Source organism: Peromyscus californicus, unplaced genomic scaffold (assembly GCF_007827085.1).
Source record: "Peromyscus californicus insignis strain IS unplaced genomic scaffold, ASM782708v3 Scaffold_7__1_contigs__length_154581171, whole genome shotgun sequence".
Lineage (NCBI taxonomy): Eukaryota > Metazoa > Chordata > Mammalia > Rodentia > Cricetidae > Peromyscus > Peromyscus californicus.
In genome coordinates, this window is record NW_026294595.1 from 30795782 (window position 1) to 30823251 (window position 27470).

Genomic DNA, 27470 nt, shown 5'->3' on the forward strand with positions numbered 1-27470 from the left:
TTTCTTTGTATTCCTGTTAGTGTTCAAAATGTGTGAGCCCGGTGAGATGTTAGGCGAAGAAGGCGGAGGCTGGTTGTGCAAACACTGCACACTGATTGTCTGGGCCACCGACATCTGCAATTCAGCCTTCCATGACTGGACATGTAGGTAATTAAAATGAAAGCGTTTCTTTCTTTCCCAGGGCAGGCACTCGGGGCCTGACTTAGTGTGAAAGAATGCAAGGATGTGGAAATGAGAGCCTCAGCAGTGTCCTGCGCGTTTCTGTGGTCCTCTCTAAGCAGCCATTGCCCCGACGTTTGTTTCTTTTTCTTTCTAGTTCCAAGCTCATGGAGTGAGGAAACAAAAATCAATAATAAATACATGATGATGATAAGGTGGATGGATTGCCTGCTGCCTTAAGTGCCACACCTTGGGATTTGAGAGTTGTGTTTGGTTTCTTCCTTATGTGTTATGTGTGTTGAAGAGAGTGTGGGGGCCGAAGGGAAGGAGGGTGATGTTAGAAACACAAGACTTTACTGACATTAACAAGGAAAAGTTCTGATGAGGAAGGATTGCTTGTGAGCACAAGGTTAGAGACTTGCCGTCCTTGTGGTCCTGGAAGCCGGAAGTCCATTATCAGTGCCACCCAGCACACTCTGACTCTGGGGAGCACCTTCCAAGTTTCCGACTGATTACTTCTTTTATTGCCACATTGTGAAAAGATCACAAGATGGGGTCCTTCTAGCTGGGTGCAGATCCCACTCACAAAGGCTACAATTTCAAGACTTAGTTTCCTTCCCAAGGCCTCATCTCCCCAAAGCATCACACTGGAGATCAGGATTTCTTTCCTTATTGACACAGAGTTTCCACTATGCCACTCAGGCTGACTTCAGGCAGGAAGATCTTTCTGCGTCAGCCTCAGTCAGCAGCAGCCTGAGTGTAGTAGAGACAGTGTAGCCTCACACTACTGCCTGTGGCAGCCTGAGTTCTTCTCAGAGCCCTCCGGTCAGGTAGGTGAGGCTCAGAATTTTGACTACCCTGCAGAAAATTTTGGGATGAGTCAGTCTGAAGTAGAGTTAGTGTTTATTAAGAAAAGATTTTAAGGCTGGGTGTGGTGCCATCTGTCTGCAGTCACAGCAGTTGGGAGGTAGAAGCCTTGGGGAGATCAGGTCCAGGTCATACTTACTTACATAGGGAGTTCAAGGCTACTTTAGGCTACTGCAAAACAAAATGGAACAAACAAGAACTTTGATGAGATCAAGGATGTTAAGGGAGGTACAGAGATACAGGGCAGAATACACCTAAGGGGGCATGCGATTCGCAGGAGAATTGCAGTTAAGTGTTACTCCAGTAGCTGCATGCTGGGGCTGCAGGGCTGGGCCTGCAAGCATGGCTCAGCTGTTAAGAGTGCTGGCTGCTCTTCTGGAGAAGTTGGAAACCAAATGGCAGCTCACTACTGTTTTTAAGTCTAGTTCCATGAGATCCAACTCCCTTTTCTGACCTCCAAGGGCACCAGGCATGTACATGGTACATAGACATATATATGGGTAAAACACTCCTATATATATATATATATATATATATATATATATATATATATATATATATATATATGAGAAAGTGTAATACACCCAAGACTGTGGTATAGGCTTCTCTGAGAGTTGCATCTAAGACTTGTCCACTAATTAATATATAAATATCACTAATTAATATATAAATATATATATATATATAAAATAAGAATAAAAGAATTGCTCAAAAACTTTTTAAAATAGGTATATGAATTCATAGGGTGATTTCTGAGATGCACAGAAGGGACTAAAGTTGACAAGACAAACTCATAAGTCAGAAGGGTCAAAGGATGAACAATAGCCACATGTGATAGCAAATTTGGTTGTCAAATTAACATGCACGGGAAGAGCGAATCTTAATTGAGGAACTGCTTCCATCAGATTGGCCTGTGGCCTATGAACATGCCTGGGGGGCATTTTCTTGATTGCTAATTAATGGAGGAGGGCTTAGCCTACTATGCATAGTGCAACCCCTGCGTTGTATAAGGAAACAAGGTGACCAGAAACCAGGAGCAAGACCGTCAGCGACATTCTTTTCAAGGTCCTGTCTTGAGTCTTTCCCGCCTTGGGAACTATCCATGGTAGATTGTGACCTTGAAGCCGTTTCTTTCCTAATTGGTTTTGGTCAGTGTTTTATCACAATAGAAAGCTTTCCTAGTTAGGGTTACTATTGCTATGATGAAACACCATGACCAAAAGCGTCTTAGTTATGATTTCTGTTGCTATGAAGAGATAGCAGTTCTTATATAAAGGAAAACATTTCAGAAATTCAGTCTATTATCATCATAGCTGGACATGGTGGTGTGCAGGCAGACATGGTGCTGGAGAAGTAGCTGAGAGTTCTACATTTGATCTATAGGCAGTAGAAGGAGACTGTGTGCCACACTGGGCATAGCATATAAGCCCTCAAAGCCCACCCCCACAGTGACACATGTCCTCCAACAAGGTCATACCTCCTAGTAGTGCCACTCCCTATGGACCAGGCATTCAAAACTTGAGTCTATGGTGGCCATACCTATTCCAATCACTGCAAAAAGCAAGCTGGAAAGGAAAGGGTTTATTTGGCTTACACTTCCACATCATAGTTCATCATTGAAGGTGGTCTGGACAGGAACTCAAACTGTGGGAACCTGGAGGTCAGAGCTGATGCTGAGGCCATGAAGGGGTGTTGCTTACTGGCTTACTCCTCATGGCTTGCTCATCCTGCTTTCTTATAGAACCATGACCACTAGCCCAGGGATGGAACCACCCACAATGGGCTGGTCCCTCCCCCACAAATCACTAATTAAGAAAATGCTCTACAGGCTTGCCTACAGCTCCACGTTATGGAGGCATTTTCTTAATTGAAGCTCCCTCCTCTCAGATGACTTTAGCTGACAGAGTCAAGCTGACATAAAACTAGACAGCACAAAAGCAATTAGGATACCATGTCATTCTTCTGAAGTAATATTATTGGAAGGATTTTATTATGTGTGTACGCGGTGGTACTGAGGAATGAAACTGGACCTGACACATGGTAGGCAGTTCCTTAGCACTGAGTTCATCCTTAGCTCCTCCCCTGATTTTTTTTAAAACTTTAATATAGGTTTATGCACAGGGGCTAGGAGAACGAGAGGTGCTCAGAAGAAAGTGTAATACACCCAAGACTGTGGTATAGGCTTCTCTGAGAGTTGCATCTAAGACTTGTCCAAGTGTGGTATGGTCACCTCTTTTTATTGCTCAGGCTGGTCTTAAACTTTCTGAGTAGCACAGGCAGACCTTGAACTTGAGAGTCCTCCTTCCTCAGCTCTCCAAATAGCTGAGATTTCAGGTTTGCAACACAAGATCTAGCTTTTTTTAAAAAAAGTCCTAGGATGGGGCTGGAGAGATGGCTCGGTTAAGAGCGGTGATCACTCTTGCAGAGGACTTGGCTTTGATTCCCAGCACCCACAGGGTGTCTCACAATCACCCATAATTGCTGTTCCAGAGGATCCAGTGTCCTCTTCTGACCTCCAAGAGCACCAGGGGTGTACATAGTGCACAGGCATACACAGAAGCATAACACTTATATATATATAAAATAAAAAAATAGGTATATAAATGAACTCAGGGTGATTTCTGAGCTGTATCGACATGACTACGGTTGATAAGACAAAAACTGGTAAGTTAGAAGTGTGAAATGATTCAAAAGCAGGGCATAAGGAAATTAAGATGTGTTTGGACTGTAAACAAGGTTCTTGATCCTTGTTGTGAGAATGTTGGAAAGTTACAGGGTTACAGATGAGGATGGAGTGCCATTATCCTTAACAAATACACTTTGACCTTAGGCTTGTTCACTACTGCATTCACCTTCTTATTTGACATCTCTATAAAAATGAGTGCTGGCAGTTTTCAAAGAATGTTTTGTGAGTTATGTCAATATTCTTGACTCTTAAGTCAATGAGTCTTTACTCAGGGCCCCTTTCCCTTGCTCTGTCGACTTAATTTTCTCTTTCCATCCTGCTTAACCCATGTCGCTGGGGTTGCTGACCAGTGTCACCATACCAAGCAAGACTAGGATTTCAACATAGGAAGGGGCAGGCACAGAAATTCAGTCCCTTGTGTCCCTTCAAATGATACAAGGTTTTTTTAGTATCAGGTTGTACTATATTGACTGAACCACTGGAATTAGATTTTCTGAGATAACTTCCAGCCTCTATTGGTTGAGGGTTTGAGGAATGTTGAAGAAGTGATTCACGTCACTTGAACCACAGAAAGAACCAAGTTAAAATCATTGAAATAGGAGCTGCTTCCCTCATTCCCTGAGGCTTGTACCAACCAGGCCAAGTACAGGAGTTACCCATGGATGTGTAACCTAGTAGTCTAAAGCAGTCACCGTTTCAGGAAGTGGGTCAGGAAGTGAGCGGTTCAACCACAGGCCCTGCATGGGTTGCAGTCAGTCGCGGAGCCTTGACTGCACAGGATGACTTCTTTCAGCTGTGTCTTCTGGTCATGATTGGTACGTGGCCACTGGCCGTTGACTGAGGGCCTCAGTGCCTTTCCACACATGTGTTTCCACAGTCTGCTTTCATGTTAATACAGCATGGCAGCTGAGCTTCCCTAGAGTGAGCAGTGAGAAGCAGCAAGGTGGATACTGTCTGGTGGTTCTCAGCTTCCTAATGCTGCGACTCTTTAATACAGTTCCTCATGCTGTGGTGACCCCCCACCATGAAATTATTTTGTTGCCACTTCATAACTGTAATTTTGCTACAGTTGTGAATTGTAATGTAAATATCTGATGTGCAGGTGGTCTTAGGTGACCCCTGTGAGAGGATTGTCCTGCCCCCTAAGGGGTCTTGACCCACAGATTGAGAACCACTGGTTTAGGAAGTCCCATGCTATCACTCATCCTGTCATACTCTGCAACATGGATAGGCCATGATTGATTGTGAAAGATGACCCGAAAAAGGTATGAGGACCACTAGGATAGCGTCACATGATGATCTGGAGTGCTAGTTTTCATTAGGACACTTAATAGTTTTTTCTTAAATGCTTTGCTTCTATTGTTAACTTACCTGACATAAATTTTAGGTCACAAATGGAAGGTAGTATATGGGACAAAACCCATCTAATCAGCAGGGAGTAAATATCCATCTAAGGGTAAGGGCTTTGCTGTCATGAATGAAAATATTTTAATACAGATGTAAGTGGTGACTGGCATGTATTACACCCTGTTACCATTGTTGAGTACTGAGTGTACTCTGTGGGAAGGAAAGTTATGGTGGCCCGCTAGAGAGGTGTGATTTAGCATGTGTCAGATTTGTGATTCACAGTGTGCTCATGATATGAAAGTTCTTCTGGGAAATTTGATCATTTGTATCTACTGTGAGTTGATAGTCAATCTCTTCGTGGTTAATTGGAAATTGTGGGTTATTTTTTTATTTTAGTTCGACTTGGTGCTTTCTGGGAGAGTGCTCGTTACTGCATTTGACACAGGGCTGGATACTTTTTACACATAAGTAGAGAGCATTTACTGTGGTTGGCCCATTGTTCTGATGAAGGTCTTGAACTTTCCTTTTGTACTTTAACCTTGGCGAAACCTCCCTGGCTGACCTTGGACTCAGAACTACTCTACTGTTTCTCTGGTTGGAGGAAGATTGGCTGTTTAATACCAATTATAGGCAAGTGCCTCTCCCCACAGTGGATTGCTAGTAATTAAGGCCTGCATTCCAGTAATCTGAGAAGAATGGCTTCCTCTCATTTCATTGAGACTATTTTAGTGCCTTTCCTCTTTTAGTGGGCTGATAAAATTCTGAGGAAGAAGCCAGTGCTCATTTGGAAGCAGGAAGGGATTTATAACTTTATGGAGATGAATCCTGGAAGACACAAGTTCTGTTCTCATGTATTGAGTGTCTTTGGGATAGCTCTAACTTAAAAAACCCAAACAGGCCTGGACCCATGTCACAGATGAGTGTGCTATGCCAGCCTTAAAACAAACAGGTTGTGTGACTTGGAACATGTTTTAGCTTTCTGTATTAATGTCCTTCCTGATCCATAAAAGATTTCAAGTTATCTTGATTGTCCATCATGTCTAAATTTCTCCTAAAGATTTCCATTGCCCTTGTAAATGGTGAGATGTGTCTTGAGATTAGTTAAGGGTGATTTTTTTTTCCTTCCTCTCTTTTTTTAGACAGCGTTTCTCTGTGTAGCCCTGGCTGTCCTGGAACTCACTCTGTAGACTAGGCTGGCCTGGAACTTGGAGACCCACCTGCTTCTGCCTCCCAAGTACTGGGATTAGAAGCTTGTGCCACCACCGCTCTGCAGAGGTGATTCTTAAATTTAGAGTTTTGAAGGTTCTCCCTTAGAAGAAGTTGTTTGACTATTTTGTGGCAGTGGAGAAGTGTTGTGGTCTCTTGTGCTTACTGCTTGTATGGTTATGAGAAGAGTTTCTCTGTGAATACTTTGGCAGAGTTTAGTTTGTGTTAGAGTGTGGATAGAAGACTAGAATTGCATTTAGGTAAGGCTGGTAATTGGCTGCTAGGTCATTTTCGAAGGATCCTGATCCCTGGGTGCAGAGTAAAATTGTCTTTGTCTCCAGTGCCACACTGCATTTCACCTTTTAACTACACCATTTACATTTGTTAACTAGGAATAAATGTTAAGCCTAATTCAGACAAGGAGAGTTCTTGAGTCTTTTGGCTGTTCCTCCCCCTCCCTACCGCATTTTAATTTTATATTCTGTGTGGGTTATCTAGACTGTCATGTATGCCTAAGACTTGACTTCCTTATCTGTGACTTGGAGATGATCTTGGCCTTTCTTTTAGTTTTCAATAAGAGTCCATTTGTGAAGCCTTAAGCTGAGTTTAGAGAAGAATTCTTGAAAAAAACAGAACTAAACAATGTTTGGCTTTCTTAATTAACAGTTGAAATGCACCTAGAATAGGTTATATCCATACTGGGCTCCTGCCCTTTATCTGTTATGCTTATCTTAGGGGGAAACTCTCTAACTTTATTGAAGTATAATTCATTTTTTTTCCATTTAGAACATACTTGTATGTGTTTGTGTGCATGTGCATGCCATGGCGCTCATGTGGTGGTCGCAGGAGCATTTCAGGAGTCAGCTCTCTTCTTCCTTCCGTGTGGGTCTTAGGGATCTGAGATCATAAAAGGCTTTTGCAGCAAGTACTTTTACCCACTGAGCCATCTCATAGACCTGAAATAGGGTTAAATAGCCTAGATTTCATGACTGTTAGGGCTGTGTAATGTTTTGGTTGAGAAAAGCTATGAATATCCCTTACTTTGATCTACAGCACTTAGACTTTTTTGATCAGATAGTAACCTGACAACTGTAGACAAATGAATGTTGGTCTTGTGTCAGTTACAGAGAGTGAGTTTGGAAAAACACTGTGTCAGGTGACTTTCAGTGAGCAGACAACTGCAATGAAAACTTGACTTTCCTTTTAAAGTAAATTCTGAGGTGTGTGCTACGTTTTACATTTCTTTTATCATTTGATGGGCGTTCTTAGACTCAGCAGAGCTGGGCTGTTCTAAACCCCTCCTCCTCCTCCTTCTTCTTTCTTCATTTTTTCCTTCTTCTGTTTTTCAAGACAGGGTTTCTCTGTGTAGCCCTGGCTGTCCTAGAAGTCACTCTGTAGACCAGGGTTACCTTGAACTCAGAGAGCCACCTGCCTCTGTTTTCCACACCTGGCTTTCTGAGCCTTCTTGCATAGGGTTTTTGCTGATGTGTGTTTTCTCAGCATCTCATTTGGTGTTTAGCCAAGGCTCCCAGTGCAGAGAACCTTGCAGGACGGTGTGACCCTCTCTTTGGAGAGAGGAGTGAACCTCTGGAGTCATGGAACTCCTTTGCTCTTCACTGGATCAGCTGACTTGAGGAGCCGGGAAAGGAGCTTGAGTCAGGGTTCTGAGGAATGAGAAAGTTCAAGGGCAGCCCTGAGTTGTACTCCCTTGCACTGTGACCTCCAGACTCTAGGGATGACTCAGCGATGGTTGTCTGTGCTAAACTCTGCTTTTGGCTGCTGTCCTCTCAGAGGCGACTCTGGTGTTGTGAAGGTACTGACATCTGTAAGAATGTCGAGAAAGACTGCTGTCATCGCTTTCTTGGAAAGGAGGGGGCTGTCTGTTCCTGGTTAGGCTCCAGTTAACGTCCAGTATCTTAGGCAGAGATCATCGGGAGCTGCAAACTTTGAAGGCAGGTGGCCGAACACTTCAGCCAGAGATTGAGGGTGACAGCTCTTAAGGGGGGCTCAACTCAAAGGGGGTGATGTGGTGGTGTAGAAGTTCCGGAGCTGTAGAGTTCTGGGCTAGAGTTCTGATGTTCTACTCTGTATAGAGTTACTTATAGCTGAGGTTGGCCTCCAAGTGCCTTTGTAGCTGAGGGTGATCTTGACCTGATACTCTTGCCTCTACTTTGCAAGTCCTAGCCTTACAGGTGCATAGTTCCTTGTGTGGCCCCAAAGTCACTCAGGTGGAATCATGGGGATTAATTGTGAGGGTAAAATATGACAGTGGTTATAAAGACTCTCTCACAGTGCCTGACATACTGTAAACTATTATTATTAATTTCCTTTTTCATGTGGTTCACTGCTGAGCTTCTAGGCAAATTACCATTTTTGAATGAGATTTGGATACAGGGCCACCTAACTTATAACTATTGGTATTTATCTGGCCTTGGGCAGGGAGACTTCATTAGTTCCTGAAAGTCCTTGTTAGTACTAAAATTTTCAGCTAAGGATTAAAAAGAGAGAGAAGATCTGGCTGTGCAGTCCAGTCTGTCTTTGAAGTCATGATCATCAGCCCTCAGTCTGGATACCAGCCACATGTGGCTATTTAAATGCAAATTAAAATTTAAGTTCAGTTTATTATGACTCTCAGAACCAAAGTAGCATGTGCTTGTAATTTAAGTGAGGAGGATCCCTGAGGCTTGCTGGCCAGCTAGTGAGGTTGGTAAGCTCCAGGTCATTGAGACCCTGTTCATGGGAGGTGAATGGCATTCCTGAGAATAACAGTCCCCTGGCCTACACAGACTCACATGTGAAAGCACATGTGCATACCCGTACATAGACTTAACCCAAATAAAGAAATTTCAGTTCCCCAGGGCCTGTAGCCACATTAAGTATTCTTTTCCTAACTAGAAATGGAAATATTAAGCAACAGCATTTATAACTCGGTCTTTGTTCAGACGGTCTTTGTGTTACTTCTGGAAGGACTGTGTATCCACACCCTAATGCAGACTCAGAAATCCATTTAGTGTGTACGTGTAAACTACTACAACATGTGTGGAGGTCTGAGGGCAGCTCCCAGGATTGGAGTGTCTCCTTTCACCATGAGAGTCCCAGGTATCTAACTCAGGCTTTAAGCTTGGCGGCAAAGCACCTTTTACCTGCTGGGCCATTTCACCTTTTGGCTGGTTCCACTTGGATATAAATAATTGCATATTTGTAATAGGTATTTCATTCATGTTGAACTTTTGTTCTCCGCATTTTGTTTGCAGAGCACTGTATTAACAGCCAGGATAGGGGTTGCCTTAAACCTGTGCCATATCCAATCCCTGCTTCCTTATTGTTAAGCAGTGTCTGTGGGAGTGCTGAGCATGCAGAAATGATGACAGTGGAGTCTGCCCAGGGGGGCTTATGTAGTAAAGGGGGAGGGTAATCTATGGCTCGCTGCCTGGTTGCTTTGTTGGTGGACTTAGTAGAAGCTTAGTATGAAATGCTGTGTAGACAGGCTTGCTGCATGAACACGCATTATTGGCGTCCTTTTAACAAGCTAGCAGGAAGTCTTCACGGAATGAGTTTTCTGGAGGAATTATTCAAGAGTGATCAAAGCTGTGTCTTAAAGCAGGTGATTTAGGAGAGATTGTCCAGGTGCTGGAAAGGATGCCCATAGAAGGACTGGAGTTTGTTACTTAAAGTAACAAAACAACATAGACGTTGGTGGAGAAAAGGAGTCTGAAAGCAGCTGCTTGTCTTTCTGTGTCTTTTCTGATCCTCTCTTGTAGGACTGATGCTGAGCCCTGTTGCTGAGGAGGGGTTGGTTTTAGAGACTGAAGAGATTTTAAAGATAGGTGCAGGGTGTCTTATGTGTAAGGCATGGGCCAGAAGATCAGAAACTAGGCGCCACTTTAGGGTGGCAATGGCATGTGGGAACCAGGGAGGCACAGTGACAGCACCGTGCTGGCCTGTTGGCCACCTCATTACTGAATTGTGCATAATCCACTTGCAGTCCCTCTCAAAACTGGTGGTTTGTGGTGAAGCAAATTTCTTATTTAAATCTTTTTGATTGGATTTAGTGTGTGCGCGCGAGCATGTGTGTGTGTGTGTGTGTGTGTGTGTGTGTGTGTGTTGTGTGTGTTGTGTTGTGTATGTGCAAATCAGAGGGTAGCTTGTGGGAATTGGTTCTCTCCTTTCACCACGTGGGGCCCAGGGATCAAACTCAGTTTGTCATCCTTTATGGCAAGAACCCTTACATGATGAGCCTTCTTGGGAGCTCCACAAAGTTCTTTTCAAGCTGTGTTGTTGTGTTTAACAGCTCTCAGAAATCTGGGTTGTCCATATATGGGTTAGTGTTTTAAGTGAAGTGGCATATCAGAGTATTGAAGTTCTTCTGTTATTTGCTTATTTAGGTCTTGATCCTTACATTGTTCTTAAGTTTGGAGATACCTTACATTTCCAAGAGGTTTTGTGTTATTCCTCCTTAGCCTTCAAACTGAAATAAATTTTGCAGTAGCATCTGAAGGCGTTGTGCATTAGGCCCCACAGGGAGTGGGGAGGGCCCACTTCAGCATCCAGGAACTAAGTCCATCCTTGTCTCTCTACCCTGCACAGAATCCGATACCTAGAAAGCATTTGGTAAATATTGACTGGATGGACAAAACATTTGTTGTGCAAAGTTGTACAAACGTGTTTGAGTGAAAGGCTGTGGTTTCCTGAGACAACACTTGGAAAGTTTTGCCCGTGTAGTGACCTAGCAACTGAAATCCTTAGTAAAAAGTGAAAACAACTTTCAAGTGATTCATCTGTCTCTGATCTTTGTTAAGGACTGCAATATTGTAGCCACATTGGCCCAGCCAGATGACTTCTTGTAAGTTTCTGAGGCCTTTGTAACTTTAACAAATGCCACAGTCCTCCTGCCAAGTTAGTGTAGAGTTGAAGGAGTCACTCGCCCTGCCCACCTGGGCGCTCTCAGCCTAGCTGCTCTGCCCACCTTCTCCCCAGTGCGGGGAGTGCCGATCCTCTGCCTGGAGTTCCGATCCTCTGCCGGGAGTGCCGGTCCTCTGCCTCCTTGCTAGTGACTGTTCTCCTTTCCTTTACCTTTCATTTCCCTTGCTTCCCTTTTTTCTCTTTCTTTTTTCTGCTCCCTCCCTCCCTCCCTTTCTCCCTGCCTCCCTCCCTCCCCCCCTCCTTTCTTCCTTCCTTCCTTATGTTTTTTCTTTTGGTGTTTTGAGACAGGGTTTCTTGGTATAACAGTCCTGGCTGTCCTGGATCTCGCTCTGTAGACCAGGCTGGCGGCGAACTCGCAGACCTCCTCCTGCCTCTGCTTCCTGCATGCTGGGATTAAAAGTGTGTGCTGCCGCCCCCTACTCCCCATCTGTGACTTTCTTAGTTGGAGACTTGAGATTGTGTAGCCACTTCTAGCTGATCTCAGTGTATAATCAGCCCCTGAGGCAGTGGGGGAAGTCCTTGTTTCTGTCACACACCTGATGGAGTGGATATACAGGGGTCTTAGTAGCTTGTGTTACGTGGTGTCTGCTGACTGGGGCTATGTTACAGAGCCTGTGAACCTGCACTACTTACAGATGATCAAGTGAAGTCACAACCAATAATACCAGCTTTATCAGCTGTCAACTGTGCAGTTGTGATAGGTTTTCTCATAAGCAAAGTGAGATCTTAGCATGACTAAGTGAGAAAGCATAGATAATGTCTCCCGGCTCTTACGGTGCCTGTTGAGCAGTTTCCTTCCCAGACTTCTTTTGCGATCAGGACTCACTAATTTCATCAAGTCTCATTCAAGAATACCGATTGCTATTGACCTGTCACATCATTGTGACAACACTTGTGTCATTTTTGCGGTTGGTATGGGGTTTATTAAAGGCCCCAGAGTCTCCTCTTAGGTTCTAGCTTATGAAAGACAGGTTACCCGGGCGGTAGAAATGATTATGAGAGCAGGAGGCTTCAAAAAGCTCCACAGGTACATTGCATCCCTCTTCCCTTGGTGTCTAGAACATCCCTGAGCAGAGGAGCCTATAACATACTCACACATGTGACATCATGTCACACATGTGACATGTGTGATATGCACAACCATACATGTGTTATCATGTGTGATATGCACACCCACACATGTGCTATCATGTGTGATAGCACACTCACATACTCTGGCCCTGTGCCCTCTTCCAGAAGGAAAGTCAGGTCTCCAGGGATGCTCTCTGCTGGCAACTGTGAACTTTTAATAGCTTTGTTCCTAGTAGAGAACTTACTAGAATTCAGAACAGAATATGTCTTAAGGTTCTTGTGTGTGTCACTCAAATAGCAACCTTTGTTCTAGACTCTAAGATGACCATTTAAGAACTGTCCTGTGAACTTCTTGGGTTGCTAAACTGAGCACTACTGCTTTGGCATTTTTTTTTAAATATTGTTTTTGAAAATATTTTTATTCTTCGAAAAATTCCTGTATGCATAGTGTCTTGATCATGCCTATCCTTCACTCTCCCCAGAACTTCCCCTAGAACCCCCGTTTCATCTTCCTCCCAAATTCATGTCCTGTTATAATTAAGTATCTATTAAATCCACTGACTTCAGTTAGTTCAGCCCATATATATGCACATGGCCATTCAGTGGTGCATGGGCAGCACACTGATGGCCACACTCCTAAAGAAAATGACTCCTTCCCTCTAGCAGCCGCCATATGCCAGTAGCTCCTCAGCTAGGGATGGGACCTCATTATTATTATTATTATTATTATTATTATTATTATTATTAGTGAGCGTGCATGATGTGGCAAGAGGGCCACATGTGCCATGGTGTAGTATCGTATGGTATAGAGGACTGAGGACTACTTCGTGAAGTCAGTTCTGTCTTCCCACCCCTGTGTGGATCCTAGAAACTCAGGTTGCCAGGTTTTTGTCTGATGAACCATTTTGCAGCTTCTGCTATGGTAATTGGAAATTGGAGGTACACACTCTCCGAGCATGTGCAAAGCCCTGGGTTTTGTTCCCAGCACTGCCGAACACCGGGAAGCTGATGCAGGAGAATCAGAAGTGCAGGATCATCCTGACTTACAGTTTGAAGCCAGCAATCCTCACATCAAACACAGGACCCCCAAGGCCATCAGATCTGGTTTTGGTTCCTTGAGTCCTTGTGTCTACTGTTTTTTTTAGTATTTCTAATCCTGAAGACAGCCAGAGCTTTCACATTGTATCAGTCTTAGAAAACAGATCAATCACTTTCTTCTTGGCTTCCTTCCTGCAGTCTTCTGTCAGACACCTGCTCTTGGGGACCACCAGGATGCATCTCAAGGAGCCAGTGTGCTGGAGAGCTGGTTGAGCAGTTGAGAGCACTGGCTGCTTTTCCAGAGTCCTGGGGTTCGATTCACAGCACCCACACTGAGGCCAACACAGTCTCTAACTCCATTTCCAGGGGTCTCCTTGGGTACTGTTTGCATGTTGAGCACAGATATACAAGCAGGCTGAACACCAATACACATAAAAATAAATAAATCTTAAATTTAAAAAGCTGAGACAGGGCGGGCTGTGGCCTTTAATCCCAGCACTCTTGAGGCAGAGGCAGGCAGATCTCTGAATTCTAGGCCAGCCTGGTCTATAGAGTTCCAGGACAGCTAGGACTACACAGAGAAACCCTGTCTTGAAGCCCCCTCGACCCCCATCCCCCCAAATTAAGCTGAGACAGTTTAAAAAAAAACAAACCCCAATCTTCAAATTAATTAATTTTACACTTACATGTGTGTGTGTGCCTGAATTGACTCTTGTGTACCACAGGCTATAACGAAGAAGCTGTCAGTCTCCTGACACTGGAGTTACAGATTTTTGTGAACTGCCATGTGGGTGCTGGGAACTGAACCTAGGTCCTCCGCAAGAGGTGCTCATCATGGCTGACCAATCTCTCTAGACCTTTTTTTTTTTTCTAAGTAGGGAACTCAGCAGGCCATGGTCTCTGCCTTTCTCAGCAACCATTTCAATGAGCCCTGTAATCCAGAGTGAGGGGTGGGATTACTTCTGCTGCATTCTTTCTGTTCATGTCTCTCTGTTAAAAGAATTAACAGTGACCCTTGGGCAAGGAAGTAAGCGTGCTTGATGCTAAGAACACATAGGACATAAGAAACAGTGTCTAAACTGGAGACTGAGTGATATGCTGTCAACCTTCCAGGGAGTAAGGAAGCAGCATGATCTCATCCACACAGGCCAGGAGGGAGGGAGGGTTTGTGGCATGGGGTGAGCTCAGGCCGAGACCGTTTTTTTTTTTTTTTTTTTTCTCTTCCAGAGATTTCACAAATACGCTTCCAATAAAAGCAATTTGAGAATCAAAAACTACAGAATCCTTCCATTTGGGAGCACCTTGCTGAGATCTGTGGTGGTGGCTGAAACTGTGCTGTAATTAGAACCATGCCCTGTGAATGTGTAGTACATCATCAGACCAGATGGCCGCAGAGTGTTTGCTGTCCTTGTGTGTTTCCGTTAGGAGTGGGGGAATCCTTGGTGGTGGAGGGTGGGGGTGGGGCGGGGCAGGGTGGAGGGGCAGGGTGAGGGGGAAGGCGAAGGCAGATCTTTGTGTTTGAAGAGTTGTGCTCTACTGATTTGGTCTCTGCAAAAGTTTATCATAGAAGGTTGTCTGAATTTATTTGTTTTTACTATTAATTGAGGTTTTAGTTCATGTGCTTTGTGGTTTTCTTCATGAAGTTTTTATTTAAGTGGCTTACAGGAACTATCTAAATGGTTGCTCTGAATGGCTTAAATTATGTTCTTAGGCTGTAGATTGCCTTCAAGTGATCACTTTTACTGTATGATGGTGTCTTAAAGGGCTGGCTGCCCAACTACAGAGATTGTGAGTGATGTCTTGACCCACCTCTCATCCTCCTGGATGTGGTACCTTGGTCTTGGTGGCATAACGGTCTTGCAGACAGCCTCTGTACTTCTGCATCTCAAAAGCAGATGTCCAGGTGCCCAGCCTCCCTTGGGAGATAAATGAGAGTCAGGGAAGATTCTATTGCTGTTTGCTATGGAAGGCATGGATGGCCATTGGGAGGAAACTAACATCATGTTGAGATTATTCCCAGTACCCGTACAGATGGCCAGCAGAGTGCTGAGACATTTCCTAAGGTCCAAGTGGAAGGGAAGAGGGAAGGAGCAGAGTCCTGCCCTGTGTTCTGATTTTTGTGTGCAGGCTTGACTCTGGGTGGGTTAGGTTAGGGTGTGATTGGACTGGTTTCCTGCAGAGGCTTTCCGAGGACCCTGATAGTGGTTTCCTTAGGCCTTTCTTAGATCAGGTGATCTGTTTGAAGGGACTATCTGCATTTGCTCTTCACAGTTTTATCTCTCCCTGCGAATGTCCCACCTTAGTTGATATGTGCATTCCTCTTCCCGGGGTCGGGCCGTGCACGTGGTGGGTGGCTCAGCCACTCATTCTCTAATATAACCACCACCAAATTTGGGCTTCAGTGTTTTGCTTTTTATTTGCTTTGTTTTTCAGGCTTGTTGACCATGTCCATTTCCTTTGTAGGACTTTCAGCATTCTTCCCTTCACCGTCTGTTGTGTTTAATATTATTTATTGTGCTTGGAGCCAAGGAATTTACTGCTTTGGGATTTTTTTTTTTTAATTGATTCTTTGTGGGTTTCACATCATGCATCCGATCCCATTCATCTCCCCATCCCTTCATACCTGCCCTCTGCCCTTGCAACCTCCTCCCCCAAATAAAATAAAATTTAAAAGAAAAACAAAAAAACTAAAATCAAAAACAACCAAACTAACATACAAAAATAAAATAAAAAAAGTCTTGGCATGGAAGCTGTAGTGAGTCACACAGTAAACCCTTAGCCCATATGTCTTTACTTGTAATTGTTCAATGCCATCAGTCCTTCGTTGGTTTGGTTTGAGGCCTCTGCCTTCTGCTATACCCTCGATACTGGACACTCACTGGGACTCCTCTTGGCTATCCTGTTGTTGCCCTGTGCCATGGAGATCCTGTAGCTTTGGATCTGCAGGTCCGGGCCCTTCGCATACTCCAGCAGTTCATAGATGAGGTGGATGTTGGGGTGGGCCAACTCACAGCCCTGGTTCTGGGCCTGGGTGGTAGCTGGGTTGGTCAGCCCGCCAGCTTTGCCTCATCGACACCACCAAGGTGAGCTCTCCAGCATGGCCCAGCTAGCTTCACCCTCAGCAGCAGCGATTTTCCTGTTCTGATGCCCTCGGGGCGGCTTACCCACACTCACACCACCAGGGCCAGCTCTGTTTTGTCCAGGCGAGGTGCAGAGTCTGTGGGATTTTTTTTTTTTTTTTTTTTTTTTATTAACCTAGATAACCTCAGAAACAAGTTATCCTAAGTCACTGATTTTTCTCATTCCTCCTCCCCATTTGTATCAATTATTCACTATAGTCTGATTAAATAGTAGTGTAAGATCCTGGCTTGAGAATGTGTTTAGTTCCTTTCAGCAATAGATACAGAAAACCTTGACTGCTTTTGAAGTTTAAGGAGCTCACTCAGTTTCTTATCTTTCTCCTCTGCACAGTTCCTCCAGACTTGAGCAATGTGATGGGATAGAAGGAGAAGGCTGAAGGGACTGATTTAGAGAGGCTCTGTGAAAAAAATGTGGCCTGTCTAGGTTTGAGCCCTTCCTGGAAAGTAGGAAATTGCTTGTAGGTGGTAGATAAGTGATGGCTGTAGATTACAAGATAAGTGTAGTCTTCACGCCTCATCAAGGAAACTTCTCTAACAGATGGAGACCACTACAGAAAACCATAACCAATCCAAATGCAGAGTTGTAGAGCCTAGTTCTGATGGATACATCTTTAAAACAGCTCTTATACCTAAGGTGCAGGGAACATTGTGGAACAGGGGACAGAAAGATGCTAAGAGTCAGGAAATCTGCTGTGAGGTCCTGTCTTCTAGTAACATCAGAAGCCACATCCGCGAAGTCTCACCTGCGTGACCACCCAAACGTGAGCTGAACGAGGAGGAGGAGGAGGACAGCAGTGAACATGCCAACCTGGATGGGGAAGAGCATACTGATGGGCTGTCCAGTGCCCGACAGTCGGCCCTGGTGAAGGCATATGTATGGGTAATGTTATGCAGACTCAACGGGTCACATTTAGGAGAATATATGTATATGTATACATATATACATGCAATAACAATTATTGAAAAAAGAGGCGGTGAATTTGAAGGAGAGTGTGAACAGGGTGGAATATGTGAAGGTTTTGAGAGAGGAAAGGGAAGGGAGAAATGTTGTAATGAAATTATATTCTCAAATGAATTAAAAAGGAAAAGGTATGGGTTAAATCCTCCAGTCCAAATAGTATCTGTAGCCTGTTCTGTTTGAAAGTGCAGGTCTTCCGCTTCAGCAGCCCACACTGAGGCTGAGAGTGGTTTATCCTGTTCTTGCTGGGCGGTTGCCTCCCCTAGACAATGTTGTAATGACAGGTACTAGCCCATGGTCTCGCTTTGTAGTAGGGTTTTGATAGATGTTTGTTAAGTTTAATTGGTTGGTGACTTAGGAAGTAGTGAGGTAAGATTACATTAAGCCTACTTTGTTGTCATTGAGATCTATTATTCACTTACAGAATACAAGATTTTCATTTTTTCTAAAAATCCACAAAGTATAAAAGAGATTGATGGAACAAGCCTACGGGAGGAAGACTGTGCCCGAGGAAAGGCGGCCTGAGGACTCTGTTCCCACCACACTTAGTAGCTGAGGCTTTGACTCTACACTCCTGTGGTTACTTTAAAACGTTTTAATGGAAGCCATCAAGTGGAGCCATGGTTCACAAAGCAGGATGCAGCACATTAAAAATGCTCCTTTGCTCTGGGAGGGGCCGTGATAGAGCTCAGTGGTAGAGCTCTTGCCTAGCATCCACAAAGCAGGGCCTGGGTTTCTTTCTCAGGCCACCCCCCCACCCCCCCATCCCCCATCCCCCGCCCCAAACACACACAAAGGAGAAAGAAAAAAAGTTTCCTGAACCCAGTGGCAGGCTGTATTTCCAGGAATACCTTGGCAGGTTCCTTCCCAGTGACCCAGTTTTTCATCTTGACAGCATGGAGTTTCCCCTTCATGACTCTTGAGACAGGGTCACCCTCTGTGGCTCAGCTGGCCTTGAACTTATGATCTTCCTGCCACAGCTCCCTGAAGCTGAGATTACATGAGTGCTACCTTATGCCTGGTTCAAAAAGAGATTCTTCTGTACTTTGATTTTCATCTTGTCCGACGCTCACCTGCCTAATAAACTTGGTGGTGTTGGCCACCCTAGTAAATCCAGGGATCTGTAATTTTCTTGATACATGTATAGGTGTAGGGGCTGTTCTAGGATTTTAGAACTCACCTGTATACTTCATTAAAGACACTCAAGGATGTGATTTCCTTGTCCCTCAGTTCAGATAGTTGGGACCTTCCCTTCAAAGTCATTACTACAGTTTTCCCTCAAGCCTTTCTTTTGTGAGTTTGCACACCCTGTATTCAAGTTTTAGTGCTTTTGGGTCAAGTGTTGCTTGCCCTGGTGGGAACTGGGTGAGTATAAGAATCAGGCAGTGCCTGCTTTCTCAAATCTTCATGGTTAACGAAAATTCTTCGAGATTATTGTGGGCTTTATTCTCTCCTTCCTGGTTTAGAGATGAAAAAGTAGGAGAACTCAGAGCTCCAAGGAGAGAACTGCTGTGTGGACCAGTTTGAGGAAGCCAGAGTGAGGGAAGATAAGGATCAAAGGAGGTCTTTTTGCCTGCAGTCGCCTGAATTAGCCCTTATCAAGACTCACAGCTCATTGAGTGCTTTGTCTTTGAACTGTTGATTTCTAAAGCCGATCCAAGATCTCCCCATCAGTCTAGAGGTCTGGAAAACATGGCCCTTTTGTAAAGTAAGATTTAACTGAAGCAAGCACCCTTAGAACAGGTTTCCAAGTCTTGAAGATTCCTGAGGTGGTCAGATTTGCCCTTGCCTGTCTTGGCTTCTCATTTCCAGCTCATGGCTTTTTAAGTAAAAAGAAAAAAAAAAAAAAAAAGTCATCCCTGTCCTCACTAAAAACAATGACTGTTTAAGAAAGAAATCCAACTCAAGATGCTGGCATTCGGAAGCAACCGGGGAAGTGGCTAAAAGATGCCAATGTCCATGGCTTTGGATAACTCTGCCTGTTCACACCGAACTGGGAAGGTAAAGCGAATGAGGATGAGGATGCCAGTTTGGGCTGCTATAAAAGAATACCGTAGACTGGGTGGCTCATGAACGACTCAGGTTTTTTTCTCACAGATCAAGGCATTGGCAGGTTCATTGTTTGGCTGGGACTTGCTTCCTGGTTTATGATGACAACTCTCTGTGTCCTCACACATGGAAGGGACAGGGAGTTCTCTTTCACAAGGCTCTAATCCGGGACATGTGGGCAGTCATTCTCCTTGTACCCTTGAACTGGGGCGGGGGGGGGGGGGGGGGGGGAGTCTACAAACACAAACGGGGTTTCTCTGTGTAGCCCTGGCTGCACCACCATGCCCGGCTCAGGGGCTGGGCTTTTAGTGTATATCTTTGGGGAACCACCCAAACAATCAGTAGATTGAGATCTTTTGTCTTATAGTGCTCAAGTGTTTACTGTTCCTCCACCCCCACTCCCAGGAGGAGGGATTTCACTGGGTAACTCTGGCTGGCCTGGAGCTACCAATGTCAACCAGGCTGGTCTTGAACTCACAGAGAGACACCTGCCTCTGCGTCACCTGCTAAAATCTACTCATATTCATAACTTTGCCATCTCCTGGGTTCATTTGCTAGGCTACCAATTTTCCTTCTATCTAAAAGAATGAATTCTTTAATATATATATATATATATATATATATATATTATAATTTTATATGTGAGTGTTTGCCTGAATGTATTTTGTACTTGTACCATGTGTATGCAGTGCTCACTGAGGCTATAAGAGAGCAGTGAATCATTCAGAACTGGAGTTACAGACAATTGTGAGCAGTCATGTGGGTGCTGGGAATGAACTTGGGTCCTGAGCAAGAGCAGTCAGTTCTCTTAACTGCTGAGTCCTCTCTCCAGACCCTAAGAATTAATTCTCTACTTTTAATTTTTTATATTATCTCCATATATCTTAAAAGAAAGCCCCTCACTAGTCAAAATGGTAGCAGTTTCCCTAACATCATAATTGTACCCCAAACACCATGGAAAATATTTTAATTAGAAGTTGACTTCGGACTCCTGGCCTCTCACCTTCTGTTTGAAGCAAACCAAGCCCCATAGGCCCTGATTTCTTGGATGATCTGGAGTGGAATTCCTGCAGGCTCTGGGGTTTACTTTCCCTCCAGTCACTCTGCTCAGTGGGAAGATGCTGGGTGATGGGAGGATGAGGTGGTTATTAGTTTCCCACTCCTGTCTTGGTTTGCCTTGTGCTGCTATAACGGAAACTTGCGCTCAGGTAATGTCAAGAACCAATGATTTCTATTATCCTACACAGAGAGGCGAAGGACCCACAATCAAGTCACCGCCGTTTGATCTAATGAGGCCCTTTGTTGTAATATTTGTACGTAGCAGAAACAGAGTGCACCCTCCCCATTTTTTTGTCTCTTTTTACTTTTTTGAGACAGGGTTGACCTATCTGTGTCCTAGACTGACCTTAAACTTTCTGTGTAACCAAGGATGGCCTGGAACTTTGGATCTTCCTGCTTCCACATCCTAAGTTGTTGAGAGGACAGGTGAGATCCACCAACCCTGTTTTATGTGACGCTGGGATTTGAACCCAGGGCTTCTTGCATGCTAGGCAAACACTTTACCAACTGAGCCACATCCCCAGCTACCCAAAAGGGTTGAATTTGTTTACAGGGCCACCAGAAGTTTCTTCTCACTATTTGACAACACCCATGACAGCACTGAGTGTTGACTATTCCAAAATGTTTTCCTAATTTGATAAGCCAAAGAGATTAATTTGGTACAAAAGTGAACGTTCTCCACTGTATTTACAGTTGTAGTTTTCTTCCACTTATTTAAATCTTCCTCACACTTTATTTATTGGACCTTACTGTTTTCTTTATTTTTCAGTCTTGCTTGGAAGCTCATAATCCCCTTGCCTTAGCCTCCCTATGTCAGGAATACAGGAGTACACCCCAGCACCTGGCTGGCAAAACTGGTATGTGTGATGCTCGGTATAGACCCAGGTATTTTGTGTATTTTGGTCAAGCACACTGATGATAGGGCTATGTATATCCGAGTCCTTGTGTTTGTTTCCTTTCTCATGCATTAGCCATGTGCATTGTTGATTGTGAGTTGGCCAACTTTGTCTGTAAAAAGTCAAATAGTAAAGACTTTAGGCCTCGTATACCATGCAGCTTCATTTGCAGCTCCTCGACTCTGTTAACTAGGGTGTTGCAAGGAAAGGAATGAGAGTGAATTTTGTTAAGTATTTGTATGTCCTGGGATATTACTCCTCTGGTTCTTGTCAGCCATTTAAGAAACTAGGCCTGGCTGACTATGGTGGTACATGCTTATGATGCAGGTTCCAGTGTAAGTTCAGGGTGGACCAGGCCAGATCCTGAGAGTCTCTCAAAATGAGCTAAAATGGCAATGTCACAGACCTGTAATATAGCTACTGGGGAGGGTGAGGTGGGAGCGTCATAGGTTCAAGGCAGGCCTGGGTTACAGAATGAGTTCAAGGCCTGCTTGTGTACTGAGAGATTCTGTCTGAAGCTGAAAAGTAAAAAGAAGTCCAGGGATAAAGCTCAGTGGTAGAGTACACACACACACACACACACACACACACACACACACACACACACACACACACACTCTGTATGAAATCTGGCACCAGACTGACTGGCTGGTCATGGTTTGCTGATCCTTGTAATAATGACTGTATTTGTTTTACCTGGTTTTCCCATTTACCTTTTAGATTTGTCCCTTAGGCCTACAAAAGTCTAAATTTTTTGTATAACACAAATTTAATTTTCTTGCTATTTTTGTCATAATTTTGAAAGTTAAACATTCTTACTAATGATTAAATCCAAAAATACATGACTTAATTTTAGCTTTAGAGACATATTTTCTGAAGAATTAACTGTCATTCCTGGGGAGTTTATTTTGGTGTGTGGTGTGACTTGATACCTAAATTTAATATTTTTCCTAGTATAAATCCAGTTGTGGATTGTGTTTGTGTGTTCCAAGTTAGTCCCAGGACCTCCAGCTGTGTACTGAGGGCTTTGATCTCAGCCCTGCACCATGCTAACTATGTGGGAGATATGTGCCGACATGTGACTAAGTTTTCCTTGGTTCTTTTTAACTATTTGGCATGGTGTTTTGAGGACAGTGGGTTGAAATTCCTGTAGGCCTGATAGAGATATGTAGAAATAATTATCTTAAAATTTATTTATATAGCTGTCTTATTTTAAAATATTAGAAAATAAAAATTACTTATTGGTGTATGTATGTGTGTCTTAGTTAAGATTTCTATTGCTTTTAAGAGACACCATGACCATGGCACCTCTTATAAATGAAAACATTTAATTGCGGTGGCTCGCCTACAGTTTCATCAGTTCAGTCCATTATCATCATGGCAGGGAGCAAGGGGGCGGCAAGTAGACATGGTGCTAGCTACATCTTGATCAGAAGGCAACAGGAAGTGGACTGAGGATCATACTGAGCAAAACTTGAGCAAAAGAGACCTCAGAGCCTGCCTCCACAGTGACACATTTTCTCCAACAAGGCCACACCTCCTAATAATACCACTCCCTTTGTGGGCCATTTTCTTTCAAATCACGTGTGTGTGTGTGTGTGTGTGTGTGTGTGTGTGTGTGTGTGTGTGTGAGAGAGAGAGAGAGAGAGAGAGAGAGAGAGAGAGAGAGAGAGAGAGAGAGAGAGAGAGAGAGAGAGAGAGGAGAGAGAGAGGAGAGAGAGAGAAAACCCTACAGCTTCTGTTTGGAGGTCAGGTGTTTTCTGGGGATTGAACTCAGGTCATCAGGCTTGATGGCAAGCTCCTTTATCTGCTTAGCTATCTTGCCAGTCCCTGTATTTTCTTTTTTAAATTTTTAAGTAAAGGTGACAACTTGATTCTCTTGATAAATATACTGTGTGCAGTTAATGTTTTACAACATCAGTCAGACATGGTGGCAGGAAGATCATTGTAAGTTCAAAACGAGCCTGGGCTACAGAGTGAAAACCTAGCTCAAAAATGAACAAGTCAGGCCACTAAGAGAGTTTCCTGCTCTTGCAGAGGACTCCAGATTGGTTCCCAGCACCTCTGTGGCCTCACCACACCTGTCATTCCAGTTGCAGGGATTCTTTGGACCTCCGAGATCTCCTGCATGCATGTGGTGCATATTAAAAGTCATGCAGGCAAACACATATGCAAGTCAATCAGTATTTAAAGTAGGAATGCCAGAAACCACAAAAAAAATTGATTTTCCCCCAGTCTTTGGAAGGTGTCATACTCAAATTTATATGTAAAATAACTTTTCTATGATAAGTAACTCTGTAACCCTTTGCAAGAATTATTACTTAGTACCAGAGACACGAGAAAGTGATTAAGATTATGATTTGATAATAAACATAAACCTGCTGAGCCTAAATCCACAAAGCTAAGTTTCGAGGGATGGCCTTCCTGTGAGGCTTAACTATGCCTGCTCTCAGTTAACCTGATGATAAAGAATGGCTTTAGTGCTTTTGTTTGCTGATATCACCAAAAATCACTCTAGCCAAATTACAGTGCAAATCTTTTGGTTTACATTTTGCAACCTGTGTCTATGTAGCTGGACTAGAGTGGTCTGCTTAGAGATTTTGTTTAGTGTCCCCACCCAGTACGGATTTGGAGAAAAATAGTCATGAGTGAAAAAAAAAAGACCAATGGGCTCACAGGAGATGAGAGGACAATGTGGAATTCTTGAATTCTTTTTTGGAAGCCAAATCTATTTTTATAAGCCTTTAGCAGAATACTGTTTGTTCTTGGGATAATTGGCTCCAGCTTTGTCTTTGTCTTTCAAAGAAGCATCAACCAAAGACCGGTTGAGATGACTAGGATAAATGAAATTGGGAAATTAAGAAAATGGATATTTTTTTTCTCTTAAAATGAGAACAAAAGTCATATGGGGTATTTTATTTTTTCAGATAATTTTTAAGAGCCTCTGCCTTTTAACAGAAAGGCTTTGCTTCAGCGTTGTCACTATAGAGAGTGAGTAGGATTCTGATGTCCTTAATGTGGTTCTACAAATGTCAGTCTTGCTGTTTAATCATGGCGTTTCTGCAGAAAGGAGCCTCTGTGGCCACATTTCTCCCTCTTCTCTCATTTCTTTTAATGTCTTAGCTGTAGACTAAGCATTGGAACAGCCGCTGCTAAGTGTTTCCACATTGGAAAGCTAGAAGAACTTGGCTGGATAGACTTCTGATTTTTATAGGAGGGAATTATTTCTCCCTTAGCTGCATTAGAAGTCATCCACTATCTTTACTATTTGGACCTATGTGGCTTGAAAAAAGCAAAACAAAACAAACAAAAAGCCGGAAGAGGGATGAGAAGTTACTAAGAGAACTGATCATTTCTTCATCGAAGGCGGTGAGCACATTGTCAGTGATCAGCTCACTGTTGCAGGGCTTGCCGCTGGAGGAGGCTCCTACCAGGCCCTCTGTGTCCGAGGGAGGAGGCTCCTGCCGGGCCCTCTGTGTCCGACGAGGAGGCTCCTGCCGGGCCCTCTGTGTTCTGTCAGTTCGTGGTTGTCATCCCTTAACATGTATCCAGAGGATCGCCAGTCCTGGTCATAGGTGGGGCCCGAATAGGGACACATTTCAGTACCCTTGAAAGTGTTTTGGAATCTAGACTTTGACTTACTTTCTTTCCCAGTTAACAGGAATGGCTTCATTTTAGTCTGATGTTAGTTAGCTCTTACGTTTTATTGAAATTTTCTAGGCTTCTTTTCAAGGAAGATTTAGAAAGAAACTGGGAAATTACGTTTTGTGTAGACATTCTTGTCTTACATTCCTACTTGTAACAGTTCTACTTGGGAGTAACAATTATTCCCAGTTTTTTTTAAATGTATCAGTTAAAAACAAAAAACAAAACCCCCTCACAAAAGCCAAAACCTAGAGTAAAACATATAGTTCATGGGGTAAGCATGCCCCTTTGTCATTATTTTAGAAGTTCTTTAAGTGACCATCATGCTTAATGAATGAATCACAAGGCCATAGAGAGGTGTGACACTTTTGGCACATTCACTAGTCTATGAATTTGTAGACTAAATAGTACATATATTACTCCTTCTTCATTTCATCAGAACACATTGTCATCCTTTATAAATCACAATTAGTGCTATTGTAAAATTGGCTGATGGGAAATGACATATCAGGGTTATCTGTGTTTTGGATTTAATGTTTCTTGGTTTGAGGGTGCTAGAGTTGAACCAATCCTGCTTTACCATGCAGGAAGGGAAATTTTAAGGAACCCCCTTTTTTTATTCCACTAATAAATGGAGTAAGTTTGATTTGAAGGGCTGCAAATCACAAACACAGATGGCTCAGCTGGGTGATTTGCAAGGAAACCAGATGGGCAAGATGTTGGAAAATTTAGGGTAAATAGCTGGGCAAGTCAGATCTTTTTTCCTTTATGTTTTGGATCTGTTAGAAAGGAATTGGTTTTGGGAGATCATAATTACCTGCTGAAATTGTTCATGTACCTCCCAAAAAAATTAAAAGGGAGAAATTCAATTTTTTGATGTGATCTAGGAAAATAAAATGAGATATAGTGGAAGTGATATTTTCACTTGGTGAATGTCAGGGAACTTCGTGGTGAAAGTGTCGAGCGTGCGTGCATGCATGCATGCATGCATGCATGCGTGCATGACTTTAACTTTTGTTTCCCCCTCCCTCCTTATCTTGATGCTTCTCTCTGTTAGGGCCAGTTCTTTTAAGAAAAGTGGACACAGGCCATTCCTGGTGGTGTGTGCCTGTAATTCTAACACTTGGGAACCGAAGCAGAAGGATCTTGAATTCAAGGCCAGTACAGACGAGCTAATGAGATCTTGTCTCAGAGTCAAAAAACCATGAAAAAGGCTGAGGCTGTATCTGAGTGGTAGAGAGAGCACTTGCCTAGAATACACAAGGTCCGAGGTTCAATCCATGGTTTCATAAAAAGAAAAAAAGGAAATGTCCACAACAGTAAGCCTGTAAATGTCTGATTTCTTGGTGGCTCTTCCCTAAGAGCCAGCATTGGCATTGGTTTAAAACAATTTAAAAAATGACTTGCTGAATTTATTAACCCGCTGTGGTAGCTACCTCTTGGTTACCTTGATGTCTCATGAGTAAAACCCCTGAATTGCAGGAGTAGAAAAAACAGAGTTCTTGGGTTTATTCAAGTTATATAACTTAAGGCAAAATTCTTAGTTACTCTGATCCTCATCCATAACATAGGAATAAAATCTATTTCAAAGCAATGGGAGAATTAAAATTTCCCTGTGTTGAGTACTGTTAACATTGCTAAATATAATTGGTAGGTCCTCAAGGAGTGCTCCTTTCTTCCTCATACACTTAAAATTGTAATTTTTTTGTAACTAAACCAATATTTGACTAATACTTCGGGAACAGTTGATATGTAAGATCTTTCCAAATTCTGAGAGGTGTAAAAGATGAATGACAAATCGCACTTGAAAGAGGGTCAGGGAATAAAGAACGGCTTTGTAGAAAGAAATGGCCTTGGGAGTCAGCATACAGTTTTAGGGGATGCAGAAGCTTTGAAGATGCTGTGGGGAGGATGGGGGCAGTGACCGGTATGACTCGATGCCTGCCAGTTTTCTTAGACACTTTTCAGGTTACCTTGATAGTGTTACAATGGGTTTCTTAGGTCAAGTAGCTGATGATACAAGGGATGTCCTGGGAGTTGCAGGATGTCTAGGTGGCATCCTTGGGCATTGTGTAATGAGTGGGTGCTAGCAAGTAGCTTAGATAGCGCCCTTCCCTCACTGTTGTGACAATCCAAATGTCTACACATTGCTGAAGGAATATATACACATATATATTGCATGGGGTGGGGGATTCCATAATTGAGGGCCACTGCTCTAGGGATTGTAATTCTATAATTCTCTATAAGTATTTTACCCAAATTCTACCTAGAGAGGAATTAAGGGGGAGACAGTATCAATAAAAGGGTTGGTATTTTGTAAGCATTTTGTGACTTAGTTTTCAAAGTTATAGCTAGTAAGATGTTGGAAATTGTGCTAGAGGCAGCACAGACTTGCAGAACTTTCAACTCAGTCCCAACTGGCTTGA

General features: G+C 43.4%; 1 protein-coding gene and 1 non-coding gene across 13 annotated transcripts in view; one reads left to right on the forward strand and one right to left on the reverse strand.

Annotated features, from left to right (window-relative positions):
- Positions 1-27470, forward strand: part of Fmnl2 (formin like 2) — a 299538-nt gene that overhangs the window by 31144 nt on the left and 240924 nt on the right. The window lies entirely within an intron of this gene.
- Trnaa-agc (transfer RNA alanine (anticodon AGC)) lies at positions 20953-21026 on the reverse strand. Its single transcript has one exon. It is a non-coding gene; the product is annotated as a tRNA-Ala (tRNA).